Raw genomic sequence first — 13,364 nt, forward strand, 5'->3', positions numbered from 1 at the left:
CAACGCCAACAACACACTCAGAGGAACACTGGTCTACAGACCCCCTGGACCCAGACTGCAGTTCTGTGACGACTTCGCTGACGCCATTAGCTCCCAAGCCATCGCCTCAACAGACTACATCCTCCTTGGTGACCTAAACTTCCACGTAGAAAATAACAACAATATCAACACCAGCAACCTAATCGACAACCTCGCCAACTTCGGCCTCAAGCAATTCGTCACTACACCCACCCACTCAGCAGGCCACACACTCAACCCCATCTTCTCAGCCAGCAACCACGTCTCTTTCAGCCAAACCACCGAACTCAGTTGGACTGACCACCGCTGCATCCGCTACCAAAAACCAGTCACTCACCACCACCGCACACAATCCCCGATGCAACTGGAGCAAAATAGCAATGGATCAACTGATCTCCACTCTCGCCCGGGCGCCACCCCCTGGGACCTTTGGACCCCAACATAGCCACCACCAACCTGCATCGCTGGATAGAAGATTGCGCCAACACCCTCGCACCGCTCAAAAAAAAACCAAACACCTCCCACAGAATCACGGCCAGCTGGTTCACACCAGAACTACAGGAATCCAAACGGCTATGTCGCAGAATGGAAAAAACCTGGCACCTTGACCCTACCAACTCCAACCACATCGCTTTCAAGGATGCCCTACGCAAACATCACCAACTGATCCCCACCACCAAAAGGACCCACTTCAAAAACCGCATTGACGCCAACGCTCACAACAGTAAAGAGCTCTTCGGCATCGTCAATGAGCTCTCCACCCCCAGGACCTGCTCCAACAAAGCCCCGCCATCACAGGAGTTCTGCAACTATCTGGCAACCCACTTCTGTCGAAAGATAGAAGAAATCCACAATAGCTTCAAACCCCAGACCCACCAGCTCACTACAAACACCCAAGAACCCAACGCTCCAAGCAACACCCACCTCCTCCACAACTGGACCCCCACCAACATAGAGGACACCGCCACCACCATGGCCGGCATCCACTCCGGATCACCTTCGGACCCCTGCCCACACCATATCTTCAATAAGGCAAACATCATCATCGCCCCCACCACTGAAAAACCATCAACAGCTCCTTCGAGTCAGCCACCTTCCCAGAAAGATGGAAGAACGCAGAAAACAACGCCCTGCTAAAGAAACCAAAGGCAGACCCAGACGACCCCAAGAACTATCGCCCAATCTCCCTCCTCCCCTTCCCAGCCAAGGTCATCGAAAAAATTGTGAACAGCCAACTATCCCGGTTCCTGGAAGACAGCAAGGTACTCAACACCTCCCCATCCGGATTCCGCAGAAACCACAGCACTGAGACTGCACTCATTGCTGCCACAGACGACATTAGGACCATGCTCGATGAAGGAGAAACAGCAGCACTCATCCTCCTGGACCTCTCCGCAGCTTTCGACACGGTATGTCATCACACTCTCCGCACACGCCTCCACAACGCTGGAATCCGCGACAAGGCACTCGACTGGATCTCGTCATTTCTCTCAGGCAGAACCCAGAGAGTCTTCCTCCCACCATTCCTGTCAGAAGCCTCCAGAATCATTTGTGGCGTTCCCCAAGGATCTTCACTCAGCCCCAAGCTCTTCAACGTTTACATGGCCCCCCTCGCCAACATCGCACAAACCCACCACATTAACATAGTTACCTACGCAGACGACACTCCGCTCATCCTCTCCCTCACGAAAGACCCTACAACTGCAAATAACAACCTCCACAACGGACTTCACACCATCGCCAGCTGGATGGAATCAAGCCACCTCAAGTTAAACACAGACAAGACAGAAATCCTCATCTTTGGCACCAACCCCTCAACTTGGAATGACTCCTGGTGGCCCACCTCCCTAGGAACCGCGCCCTCACCCACCACCCACGCACCCAACCTAGGCTTCATCTTGGACTCGACACTCAGCATGACTCAGCAGGTCAATGCCATCTCCTCTTCCTGCTACAACACTCTACGCATGCTCCGCAAAATCTTCAAGTGGATTCCCATTGAAACCAGGAAAACTGTCACCCACGGCCTGGTCAGCAGCTGATTGGACTACCGAAACGCCCTATATGCAGGAATAACAACCAAACTCCTAACAAAAATGCAAAGAATCCAGAATGCATCCACCCGCCTCATTCTGGACATCCCACGCCGTGACCACATTTCCCCCCACCTCAGAGACCTTCACTGGCTACCAGTATCAAAGAGGATCACCTTCAAACTCCTCATCCACGCACACAAGGCCCTCCACAACACAGGCCCATCCTACCTCAACGATAGACTCACCTTCCACACCCCCACCCGCAATCTTCGCTCTGCCAGCCTCGCCTCCATTCCTCGCATCCGCTGCACCACCGCCGGAGGAAGATCCTTCTCTGACCTAGCCACCAAGACCTGGAACTCCCTACCGCTCCACCTTTGCCAGACCCAAGACCTCTTGACATTCAGGAAACGCCTCAAGACATGGCTCTACGACCAGTAGCTCCCCCCCCCAGCGCCTTGAGACCCTAACGGGTGATTAGTGCACTCTATAAATCCTTGATTGATTGATTGATCTGGGCCTAAATCCATTTTTTTTGGGTCACTCGGAACCGGTCGCAGGATGCTTGCTTGAGGTCCAGGGAGGACCTTGTCTGGCAGTTCAGGTTGGACTGTTCTGAGGGGGAGCAGGGTCAAGACTGATTTGCAAATGGCTGGGTCCAAAGTGGGGTGGTATAGTGAACCGAAAACAATTGATTGAACCCTGGTCTGTGACTTGGGGGGAAATGTTTGAAAAGTTTAATCACTCCGTCCTCCAACCATTTGTGTATCTATAGTCACCCTAATTTTCCACGATATGCCAAGACGTGGGTCCCTTTCTTGCTGTGCCATTGGATTCAAGCCAGTCTGGCTGATGAGGGGTGATACCCCGAAACCTGTCCCAGGATGCTTGTTTACGGTCCAGGGAAGGCCTGGCAGTTCAGGTTGGACTGTTCCCACGGGGAGCAGGGTCAAGACTGCTTTGCATATGGCTGGATTCAAACTGGGGAGACATGATGAGAAAAACAAATTATAGAACTAACTCAGATCTGTGACTGGGGTGAGTGTTTGAAAAGTTTCAACACTCTGTCCATCATCTTTTAGTTTTGCTTTAGAAATAGAATTATCCTGGTTGATCATAGGATATGGAGGTTAGTCACACATCTTTAAAAGTTATTGGGTTATGATGTGTGTTGTTTCTCTAGGATTATGGCATTTTCAACTTTAATGAATATGTTAAGCATTTTCAGTATCACTATATCTAATTAGTGATTATGCGAAGATAAAATGAACTGGTTTGTGACAGAGAGTTTTGTCTGAAAGATGGAGAAAGTGGCTGTGCGTTGCCCTGCTTCCTGCAAAAATCCATCTGGATGCTCCTACTTCTTACAGTATATTGTAGATGGGAGCTAGATACAAATATTGCACCTCTGCTATGTATTGTAGTTAAGGGTTCTGTGCTTTGCATTAAAAGAGCTCAGTATCATTCTAAGTACTGTACATATATCTATTTATTTATTGTTGCATGATCTATTTGGACATTTGTAAAATGTTGCATGTTTTAAAGTCCTGCTGAACAGATAGTTTGTTTCTCACTTTTACAGCAGAATGTATTTGGAAACTATGGTAAGGATTTACATGTTATTTTCTTTGTGGCCTAGAATGATTGAATTATATCAATCACAGTAAAATCTTTCTGCTGTATGACACCATTAGTACTTTTTTTTACCACTCAGGTTTGTTGTGAGCCTCAGCTGGTTGTGTCTGCAAAAACAATGGAAAATTCAAATCAAAGTCCATGAAGAAACCTTCTGTAGAAACATAGCTTAATGAAAGTGTACTTTCCCCTAGCTTGGAAAACATCCTATTGCCCTGAATAAGATATGGATCGACTTATTTGGTTTTATTAAACTTTTATTAGGATGTGCAAATTACAAATTACAAATAAATATTGTGCACATATTATGAAGGAGAATTCATATAAATATATGTCACTGAAGGAATAATACATATTCACTTGTGTCTCAAATACCCCATAATTCGGTTCGGTTACAGAACAGAGTGAAGTAAAAATAAGCCCATTCACTTTCTTAAAAAAAGATCTATAGAATTTTCTGAAAACTGGATCTAGGGTTATCTTTTGGTTTTATGTTGTACTTCGTCCCTAATACAGGGGCATAACAACTTCAAATGAGTTAAATAACTTGATTACAGTTTCATTTAAATTATTGCCTCCCAGATTTGAATGACTCAACTGCTTCCAGAGCTGATGAGACATTTTGTGAGCCCACTTTTATGGCAAAAACAAAGTCATCTGCTTATAATGTTTTAGGATAAATTCCAATTTGAGAGAGTGCTCTGATCGCCTACATGGTGTTAGCAGCTGTAGAAAAAGAGCAAAATATATTGGAGAATTACTATGGTGTTTGGACAAAATATCAGGAAAAAATACAGTGATACAAAAATATTGTGCGAAGGATATCATCAACAAGAGTATCAAAGGTAAACATTTTATTTAAAGTATTGTTTTTAATACTATTGTAAAAAATATTGATTTAGAAAATATTGTTGTATGTAGTATTGTTTGTATGTGTTATCTTGTATGCATAAATTGTAGTGTGTTGTATTCTATATGTTTAATATCTTTGATTTGTGTTTTTAGGAATATTATTTATTGATTATGAAATTGGTGAAATGTGTGTCTTCTGTTGTATTAATATATGAAAAGTAAATCCATTAGGATTAATAATATTTTAGCCTCAGGATATTGAGTTTTTTAGGGGATCAGGGTGGATAGATAATGATAAGCAAATTAATATTGTAAAATGTATACCTAATGTTGTTATAGAAACAATTTTCATTAATAACAACTTACACTTAAGCAGAATATATATATATTAGTTGTAGTACATTGAAAAAATATTATTGCATTGAAAATATTAAAATCAATATTTAAACAAAATATATATTTATAATGTTACAGTACAGACTAAATATTATAAATATAATAAAGTAAATTGAATTTTAAAATTTAGATTGTTTTTATTGCTTTGGAAAAATTGTTATAATTCAATTATAATTCAAATAGTTTAAACATTTTTATGTTGAAAATGATGCTGTGGTAAAATTATTTTTAAAATGTATTATTTTAAAAAAAATGTTATATATTTTTTTATGACTACTAATGTTGGTGTGTGATTTTATTTTTTATTTCATGGTTTATTTCATGGTTTACAGTTGTGGAATGATAGCAAATAATTTAAAACATCTCGTAATTGATAATAATGTTACAATAATACAGTATATGTTATTGTTTAAATATGAATGTAGGCTTTTAGCTTCTCTGTTTGTTAAGTACAATATACTTTATTTTGTGTACGTATGGAGTAGTGATTGTATGAGTACATGTTTGTGTTTGTAGGATCCTGCATAGAAAGTTATAAACTGTAGTAGAAACAATAAATTTCATGCCAGCACTTACTCAAATTGTATAGATTGGAGTGGAAATAGTAAGTGTTACTGATTTACGGTCCAAAACCTTCCCCAAATTGGTATAGATTTAAATGTGAATAGTAAAGTTAATCCCTTTAGTGTCCAACACATTTCCAAAATTGGCAAATGTTGGATTAGGAACAGTAATTGCCACCCCTTTGGTGACCTACACCATCTCCAAATTGGTATAGATTGCTAGGAAGAATAGCAGATATCATCCCTCGAGTGTCCAACAGCTTCCCCAAATTGGTATAGATTCAAGTGGGAATAGTTACTCCTTTTGTGTACAACACCTTCCCACAATTGGATCTGATTGGATTGGGAACCGTACATTTAACCCATTAGTGCACAGCATCTTCCCACAATTGGTATAAATTGGAATGTGAACAGAAAATGCCAACCTCTTAGAGTCCAACACCTTTTCCCAATAGGTCTAAATTGGAATAGGAATAGTAAATATCCCCCCTTTAGTGACCAACACTTTCTTGAAATAGGCTCAAATTGGAGTGGCAATAGTAAATGTCACAATTTTAGCATCCATCACCTTCCACACATTGGTATGGATCATAATTAGAATAGTAAATATCCCCCTTTTAGTGTCCAACACCTTCCCCAAATTGATATAGATTGGAGTGGGAAAAGCAAATGTTACCCTTAGTGTCCAACGCCTTCCCCAAATTGGTATATATTGGACTGCGGGGAGTAGAGGGCAGGTCTAGACGTTAGTTATAGTGTTGTTTGTAGGTTTTTGTACATTTAGTAGTATTAATAGTAGTGTTTTTACTAGTGTGTAGTTTAGGGTTCTTGCACACTGTTTTAGTAATGTATTTTTAAGTTACATTATGTTATGTTACGTATTTGAATGATGATTGATGGTCTGATTATGTATCTGGTGGATGGGAACAGCCGTCCGCCAAACTACCGACAGGCTTATTGCCACAATGCTGGCTACCTCCCTGATGGCCTCATTAAGACTTTCCCGCTGGGATGGCCGGTGGAAACCAAGCTTTCCACAGGCCAGCCCAGCGGGAAAGTGGAGGCAGCATTGCAGCCGGCAGGAATGCTGCCACCCGCAGGGGGTACCAGCATGCTCATAATGCACAGTGCACATTACATGGGTGCTGGGCCGGGGGACCCTTGGCATGGGCATGGGCAATGCAGGGGACCCCTCTGGCCCCATGCACCTGTTCTCCGCTAGCCTTTTAATGGCAGTGAAACTGCCATGAAGAGGCTGGCAGAGGACCAGGTTGTAATCAGCAGAGCAGTGCTGAGTTCAGTGTCTCCCTGGCTGATTCCAACCTGCACCCCGTCAGCCTATCGGAATCTCTGGTCCCAGCAGAGACAACTGTAGATTGGTGGGGCTGTCCGCCAACCACATAATGTGGCGGTCAGACCACCACAACCGCGGCAGTCTGACAGCCACGGTACAAGGGCCGCCACACTCGTAGTTAGGCCCTAAGTGTAATGTAAATGTATTTTGAGAATTGTAATGGGTTTTGCGGGTAGGTTTTCTGGTTTGCATTACATGTTTTTGTCAATAATCCTGTCCTATGGGCAGTGGAAATATATATATATATATATATTTAAGGAAATCAATTTTGGGTGATCATAAAACAATAATTTTTACTTAGATTTCCTTTTTCAGGTTTTCAGGAGTGCTTATTTTTCTAAACCATTTTTCAGGTTTTTTTTATATAGTTATAAGGTACTTTGGATTGCTACTTGTAATGTCTATTGAATTTGTTTTATTTTTGCTATTGTTATTGGGCTATTTGGAAAGTATTTTTCCTATTTTTGATGGGTTATCACTTTTGACTTCATAGATATAGAAGAAGGTTTGCAGCTACTGAATAGTAAGTTATATTTATTTTATTTATTCTGGGTGGAAAATGTTATATTTTACATTGTTTGTGTAAATATTGTGGGATGAGTATTTGGATATTTATGGTTTATGAGCTGTATTCACTTTATGTGATAGATTTAGGGCTTCATTATGAGTTTGGCAGTCCCACCGCGGGACCGCCAAGCTCAAGGGGGGACACCACTGCAATGGTGGTGACCTCCCCTGGAGTACATTACAATGTTCCCACCGAGCTGACTGGCGGGAACATAGCAATACGCATTCCTGCCAATCAGTCCGGCAGTAACAGTGCTACGATATAGGACTTAGCTCCTTTAAGAGAGCCAATGCCAATACCGTAGCACAGCAGCACCCTCGGAATGCACACTGTCTGATGGTGCTGGACAGGGGGCACCAGCCATTCCCATGCTGTGGACATGGGCAGTGCAGAGGTCCTCCTGTTGCCCCTGGCACTGGCTTTCCACCAGCCTTTTTATGGCGGGGTCACTGCCATGGAAAGGCTAGAGGAGAGAGGAGTTGTAATCAGCCAGGTGGCATGAGTTCAAGGCTGTTGTGGCAGAATATAACCCCAACCACCATCACTACGTCAGGAACAATGTTCCTGGGGGGAATGGTGGTATTTAGGCGGGTCCGCCCCCCAAAGTTGTAATTTGGTGGTCAGACCACCTGGAGGTTGGCTGTCCTAGAACTGCAGCCTCATAATGAGGCTGTTAGTTTGTTACTTGAGCTTTTTAGTATGTGAGGTTTATATTTTCTTGTAAATTATGTATATAATATCTCAGTCTTCTTTGATATTGGAGTTGTATTAAATGTTTGGACTGATGTCGTAAAATAATATGTTTAATAGTTATATCAAAAATGATTTGTCATGTTGGTTTACGTTTTGTGACAGTGTTTTATAGGACTTTTGTGATGGGAAATTCCACGTAGCAAAGGCAATGCATCACTTCTGCTCAGGTTTGTGCCGTGCAGCAGAGGAGATGCATTGGTACTAAAGAATCCACAGATGTGCTGGCAGAACACCTTTAGGCGCACTTCTGATGGTACTGGAGTGGGGTGGCACCAGTTGACAGATTAGGACTCACATTTGTAGAGTTCAGATGCTGGTTACAAGAGACTAGCCCTCACAGTCACTCTTGTAGTCTTGGGTAGAGGTTACAGGTCCTTGTTACCCAGGCAAGAGGTCAGCAGGCAGCAGGTCAGAGCAGCAGTGCTTAGGTCAAAAGTCCTGCAGAGTGACAGCCTTTCAACAGCACAGCTGTTTTTTTCCTTGCAAGTCTTTCACAGGCCCAGAAGACATGGGGCCTCATTATGACATTGATGGTCCTAGGTTGGACCGCCACACTCCAAGTGGTCTCACCTTCACATTGTGGCCCTGGCTGTCGGACCGCTATCCCCACCAGGACCATGGTTCCCGACGGGCTGACAGTGGTCGGAGTCATGGTCAGCAACAGCGGCGCTGGGTTCAGGAAGCCGAGACCAATATCGTAGCATTGTTCCTGTCAGGCTGACCGGTGGGAATGTTGCAATATGACGTTCCTGCCAGTCAACCAGGTGGGAACATAGTAATACGAAGGTGGATGTGGCAGCCGGATTGATGACCACCACATCCTCACAAGTTTGGCGGTTCGCTCATCCGATCGCCAAACTCTTAATTAGCCCCTAGTGCCTTCTTTGAAGTGGGATTAATTTTTACTGAATTCCCTATGAAGTGTTCAGGGTCCTGCCTCCCCTCCCCTTGTTTCAGACTAACTACAGGCGGTATGCAATCCTTTGTTGGAAGGCAGGACACAGCCTACTCAGGTGTGAGTAGGACTGTGCCTTCCTCCACTCTCCCTTCCTGCCAGTGATGCCCCATCCAGGCGCACCTTAGCTCTCTGTTATGTGTGGCTGCCTAGGAGGAATACACAAAAAAACAACTGCCAACTACATCTAGTCATCTTAGCCAGAGACAGTCCGTATGCACTGAACAGCTAAGGCAGGGAAATGGCAAATTTCTAAAAGTGGCATTTCCCAAATTGTAATTCTGGTTTTACCATAAAATTGTTTTTTTCATTATGTTAGAAAGTGGATTATTGGTAAAGGCAGGTAAGTACCTCCACTTAGGTCCAGTTAGGTCTCACTAAATTAAACCCAGCTCAACCCTGGGTAGCTTAGCAACGAGTGAGAAGGCTATTGTTTATATTAACTTAGGAGAAACGTATGTAATTTATAAAAATAGATTATATTTTTATCTTTAAAATGACACCGAAATGATTAAAATTGGATAAGAAGAATTAATGTTTTCTAGTGCATAGAAGCAACAAGTGCTCAAAGGGTTAAGAAAATGTCACACTGGAAAGGGGCAAGGGCCAGGGGCAAGGGCCAGAGTTCAGGCCACCCCTGAGGTAACACTGACACACTTACGTTCAGAAGTGTTTCTTGACTCAGGAAAGTGGTCCATGGCACCATCTAAGGGTTCAGAGGCTCAGGTTTGCCTCTTAGGGGTTGGGACTACAACTCCCACAATGCACCTCTTCCACTTATGGAGTTGCTCCAAACATCTCCAAACTTCTGGATCTCCTTCCGGAGGTCCTTTTTGGGTCCTTGAAGTGTCCATAACTTGATCCAAGGTTCCAGAATCTCTGAGTTGCTCCTTGGGAGTTGGGACTACAATTCCCAGAATGCAGAATCCTCAAATGCCCACTGGACGCTGGTCAGCTGGGCTCTGCTTGCAGGACTTGATGAAAGGGACACTGGACAGCTCCTTTGTACCTGTAGCAAACAGGGATTCCCTTCCTGAAGGAATAGTAGGGAAAGGCAAAGTTGTTTTAGTGGTAAAGCCCAAGTGTGCAGCTGGTGTAGTCCTTCAGAGTGCAGTGTCCAGGTGCAGGTCAGGGGTCCAGCAAGGCAGTCCTTCTTCTAAGTCTTGTTCATTTTAGGGATATGAAGTGTGGGTGCAACTCCACCATATTTATCCTTGCTTCTGAAGTGGAACGCAGGGCGTTCTGGTTGCCTATCACAGGCAGGGTCCTTCCCCTTTTGATGACCACTTCCAGGGAAGTGTGGTAAAAATCAATCCCAGTGAGCAACATTCTTCAAAAATCCATCATGGTTGAAAGTGATGTTTGGAGGTTAGATCTGACTGAGCCCACCCACTGGTGTGGCTGAAAATCCTAAACACATCCTTCTGTCCTGCCCCCTCCTAATCTAATCAAGAGGGCACCCAAGTGTCTGGGGTTGCAGGAAGTGAGGGAGGTCCTGAGCTGCTCCAAATGTCCTTTCCTGCCTTTGAAGAGCAGCTTGGCTGCTCTCCCCTATCCTGGTTCACCATCTGCTGGGGCAGATTTCCTCCCCCATCACATCCTTTGTGTTCAGCCCAGGCCACTTCACACCTCATGAAGGCAGTTTGGCCAGGCTGCCAGAGGCTTGCCAATCAGAGAAGGGCACTACAGAGGTAAAGTTGGCAACGTTCAGGTAGAGTTTTAAAACTCTTTACCTGAAATAGTTATATTAAATCAAACATGTGTAAGTTGTGGGATTTATTATAACAATTAATTTGATACCAAACTAAAGGTATCTACACTTATGGGGACTTTGTTAATTAAAATAAAGTCTCCCCATTTTAGTCTATGGAGGCCATTCACTACGAATTTGACTATTTCACCTCGCCAGGACTTACAAAACAATTTTATAATGTGCCTGCTTATAGTTACATGGCACCCAACCCAAGGGGTACATAGGGTTCACCTTAGGGTGACATATGCAAAAATAAGGCAGTTTAAGACTTTAGAAGTACCTTTAATTCCAAAGTTGATTTGCATATAACTTTAGTTTAAAAGCAGCCAGCAAGGCAGACCTGCCTCTAAAATCACAGTAGCCACGTCAGCAGTGCACCTACGGGAGCACTACCTATGTTGGGGTCCCTAAACCTACATGCCCTACCACATACTAGGGACTTATAGGTAGGTTAACATAGCCAATTATAATTAGCCTAACTTGCATACTCATTTTACACAGAGCTTAGGCCCTGGAACTTGTTAGCAGTACCTAGGGCACCATCAGTCAGGAAAACACCAAACAAAAGTGAAAAATGGGGGCAAAAAGTTAGGGGGCTTCTGCAATCAGCCTTGTTTTCTCACATGTTAAAATTCAAAAGACACCAAATACGAACTGTTACTTGTTCCCATTTGCAAGATAGCCCTATTAAAATTAATAAGGCAACTTCAGTGTCATCCTTTGGGAGAGGTAGGCCTTGCAATAGTGAAAGAATTAGGAGTTTTTCACTTCTACCAAATGTAAAACTTAAACGTATATGCCTTACTCTTTAAATACCTTGCACCTTGCCCTTTGGGCTGTTTAGGGCTTACCCTAGGGCTGAAGGATTGGGCCTGACAAAAGGTATTTCTTGCAGGTCGTAATGGTAGCTGAGAAACTGCACAGACAGGCTGCAATGGCAGGTCTGATACAGATTTTAATGGATACTTAAGTGGGCTGTACAATGAGTGCTGCAGATCCACTAGTAGCATTTAATTTACAGGCCCTGGGTACATGTGGTACCACTTTACTAGGGACTTAAATTACCTAAGCCAAATGGGGATAAGCCACTGTTACCCTGTTTCAAGGCATAAGCATATGCACTTTAGCGCTGGTTAGCAGTGGTAAAATGCACAGAGTCCTAAGGTCAACAGAAAATGAGATCAGAAAAAGATGGAGCAGAAATGCAAAAAGTTTGGGGGGGAAAATCACCCTTACGCTGAAAGGTCTAACAGCTAATCCCTGCAAAGCCATCAAAAGTTAATGTGACAATGACCTTCCTTGGCACTGAGTAAGGCCATCTCCAACTATCGGAGTAACCATGCACAACAGGCAAATTTGCAACAATGTCCTATTGTTTTCTACATGTTTTAACTCTTGTTTACTTCCCTATATCTTCATCATTTGTCTTATCAAGAGAGAGTAAAATGCCTTTTGATCCCGAAGGTCCGCCGCAGGTCTCTCATTTTCATATTTTCAAAATATTTAAAAGGCCCTTCCTTGTAATTCCCTCATTAATTAATTACATTTCATTTTACCCGTAAGTCAATTGAAATTGTAGTAAGAGTCACTAATACTCTGGACCTGGAGTGCAAATATTTTGCCAGAAGTATGCTGCAAAGGGAGTAGAAATGTTTTCTATTATGTATTTGTAATCAATGGCATACTCTCCCTCACATCCCCATGATCAGGTGTTCTAAGTCCATTTGAAATCGTGCCTAAAGGTCATCAAATAATTTTTTGTCACAATTTCATAACAATCTCTGGTGACTCTCTGCATACTCACAGTCAGGGCACTGTCAGACAGGAGAGTGCAAAGTGTGAGAAATTATAAAACAAGGCAACAAGCCATTTCTATTTATGCACTTCGGATCTGAGACAACATCCCCGTATCCATCAAGACCACTCCAACGCTATTCCAAATCAAGAAAGAGTTGAAGACTCACATCTTAAATGCATTTACATCAAAATGCAGTACCAATACACTTCTCCTAAAATCCAGCTACCACTCCATTGACCGTAGGCTTTCCTTTAATACTGAACCATGCTCTTCTGCCTTTTGGCTATGTTCATGCTTTAGAAGTAACTAACATATACATACATAAATACCTGTAAGTTACTTACGGGTCTGCATATTTTGCTTGTGCATAATTACATCAAATTTCAGGGAAGGTATACAAAATTACCAGTCATTACACAAAATGCAAATCCGTCATTTATATTTAATGTAGACAGATTCTGTGATGAAATGAGAAAAAAACTAACAAAGAAACAAACATGGGCAAGCAACAGGTTCTCACATTCTGGCTACTCGTGTTATTCCTGAGCACTCATTGTAAATTTTACTGTGAATGTAACTTATTTAAGCAATGTGGCAGAATAGCAGATTGTCTTGAAATGTATGTAATAAGCCTAACACAAAGATACACTGGTTACACCTGCATACTTTAAACTTCAGCAGGG

General features: G+C 42.9%; 1 protein-coding gene across 2 annotated transcripts in view; it reads right to left on the reverse strand.

Annotated features, from left to right (window-relative positions):
* The window catches only part of DGKB (diacylglycerol kinase beta), a 2,237,541-nt gene that overhangs the window by 801,722 nt on the left and 1,422,455 nt on the right, over positions 1-13,364 (reverse strand). The window lies entirely within an intron of this gene.

The sequence above is a fragment of the Pleurodeles waltl genome, chromosome 10 (assembly GCF_031143425.1).
Source record: "Pleurodeles waltl isolate 20211129_DDA chromosome 10, aPleWal1.hap1.20221129, whole genome shotgun sequence".
NCBI classification, from domain to species: Eukaryota; Metazoa; Chordata; class Amphibia; order Caudata; family Salamandridae; genus Pleurodeles; species Pleurodeles waltl.